General features: G+C 38.8%; 1 pseudogene; it reads left to right on the forward strand.

Moving 5' to 3' along the window:
• Positions 1-1,572: 1,572 nt before the first annotated feature.
• Positions 1,573-2,144, forward strand: LOC101645622 (annotated as a pseudogene).
• The last annotated feature ends 198 nt before the right edge of the window (positions 2,145-2,342 follow it).

The raw sequence follows: 2,342 nt of genomic DNA on the forward strand, positions 1-2,342 counted from the left end.
TCATTAATTTAGCCAATGGAATGCAATTTACAGCATTTGATTTCTTGTTTGCTGCTTCCATGAGTGTTGACTGTGGAGTAATCAAGTAAAATGAAATCCTTAACAACTTCAATCTTGTCTTTTTATCAGGGTTTTGTCTATTGGTACAGTTTGAAGATTTTGGTTTTCTTTACTTTGGGTTGTAATTCATATAGAAAGCTTTCATCTTCATCAGCAATTGCTTCAAGTCCTCTTAACTTTCAACACACACACATACACACAAACAAGCCTATATTTGTCTCTTCCGTTTCAAGAAATTTCTTATTTTGTATTCTTGATTTCAATCATCTTTTTTTTTGCAACTTCCACCTTTTTTTCTTGCACCATCAACTCCCTTTCCCTGGCTCCTCCATTATCTACAAGTAAAACGTACTCAGTCATTTCAGAAAAAAAATCTCTTAACCATGCGATCGATCTACTATCCTGCTTGCTTTTTACTGAAAAAGTTCCTGACATGATCATATTTTAAATCCTCCTTACTTGAAAATTGCTAATTATCTCCTAATTGCCAGATTCACTAGTTTCTCAGCTCTCCTCAGTAGTCTTTCTAGAGTTCCCATTTCTATGATGTAATACCTTTGGACAATGTTCCCCCTGGAACTACTGTATTACTAGGGTTTTCTCTTGTCTTCTCACATCTTCCAAGTCTAATTGTCATTAAATCTTCTGGCTACCTTTAAATGGGGTTTTCACCTAGGATCAAATATCATCTATTTTCTTTCCTCCTATTATATTCTTCTCCCTACTACCACCACCAGATTTAATCCATTTTCATAGCTTCAACTCCTGTATCTCAAATTCTAATTCTGACTTCTCCTTCAATTTTCTGTCTCATATTCTCATCTTTTCTGGGTACCTCCCCTAGATGTACGGCTACCGATATAAATTTAATATGTCCAACCCAAACTTGAAAGCCTGTGCCTATATAACTCGGTCATCATAATGCTTTAAAGTATTTTAAAATGCAGTAGTAGTTTTCACGTATAGAAATTTTAAGGGAATAGTGGTATTTCTTTTCAAAGAACAGAAAAAGGAGATAAAAATGAATGAGTTTGATAGATTAGAGAAGAAATGAACATCTTGGAATATTGCAGGGGGAAAAAACTAGAATTCTTTCCAATAAATTTTACATTAATTTCATTAGTTTTAAGTAAGTTCTTTTGACTTGCCCTACCTAATTAAGCTCACCAACAAACCTCCTGGGATTCCAGCATTTAGCCTCCATTCCTCAGGCTGGCCAAACCCAGGAGTGGATGCATTGGGTCAACTACAGGTAGACTGTACCATTTGACTCAGTGGTCTATGCAAAGAACATAACTCCTAAAGAATTGACATCATGCCTTTTGTTCTTACTGTGGTTCCAGTGGGAAGAGAAGGAAGAAGTAGGGAGTGGAGCACACTGGGGGAGACTTGCCTCGGCTGCTACCCAAACCACCGCCACCACTTCTGTGCTTGTTGTGTGGGGAGGCGTTGTGAATCCTCGGGGAAAGCCAGCAGCAGTGCCCTGACAGAAGTGTTTGTGGTGAGATGGCGATGGTGGATATAGATAAACTCAACATCAACAGCACCATCCAATGGCTGCTGGAAAGGAGACGGTTCAAGCCTGGGAAGAATGTTCAGCTCCAGGAAAACAAAATCAGAGGCCTGTGCTTAAAGTCTGGAAAGACCTAACTCAGTCAGACTGTCCTACTAGAACTTGAAGGGCCACTCAAAATAGATGGTGACATCCATGGGCAATATGATAATTTGCTTCGACTCTTTGAGTACAATTGCTTCCCACCCAGAATGCAATTACTGTTTCCAAGGGACAACATAGATCAGGTATAGTAGTCCCTGGAGACTATCTGCCTCTTATAGGCCTACAAAATCAAATACTCCAAGAACTTTCTTATTCTCAGAGGGAACCACAGATGTGCCAGCATTCATAGAATTTATGGATTTATGATGAATGTGAATAAATTATTTAACATTAAACCTGGATAATGTTCACAGACTGTTTCAGTGGTATGCTAATAGCTGCCATCAGGGATAAGACAATATTCTGCTGTCACAGAGGTTTATCACCAGGTCTTCAACCTATGGAGCAGATTTGGGAAGTTACATGACTAATGATGTACCAGATCAAGGTCATTGTGTTAGGCTGGGTTGTCTAGAGAAACAAATCCAGTGACACTCAGATATGTGTAAGAAAGTGCTTTATGTAAAGAAGTGACTTTGTACCAGGTATCAGAAGACCCAAAACAAACAACCATTTTGATGCAAATGAGGGAGGTCTGAATGGAGACCCAAAACTCATCTGGAGA

Source organism: Echinops telfairi, unplaced genomic scaffold (assembly GCF_000313985.2).
Source record: "Echinops telfairi isolate 266 unplaced genomic scaffold, ASM31398v2 ScPeMD7_7468;HRSCAF=8506_0, whole genome shotgun sequence".
Lineage (NCBI taxonomy): Eukaryota > Metazoa > Chordata > Mammalia > Afrosoricida > Tenrecidae > Echinops > Echinops telfairi.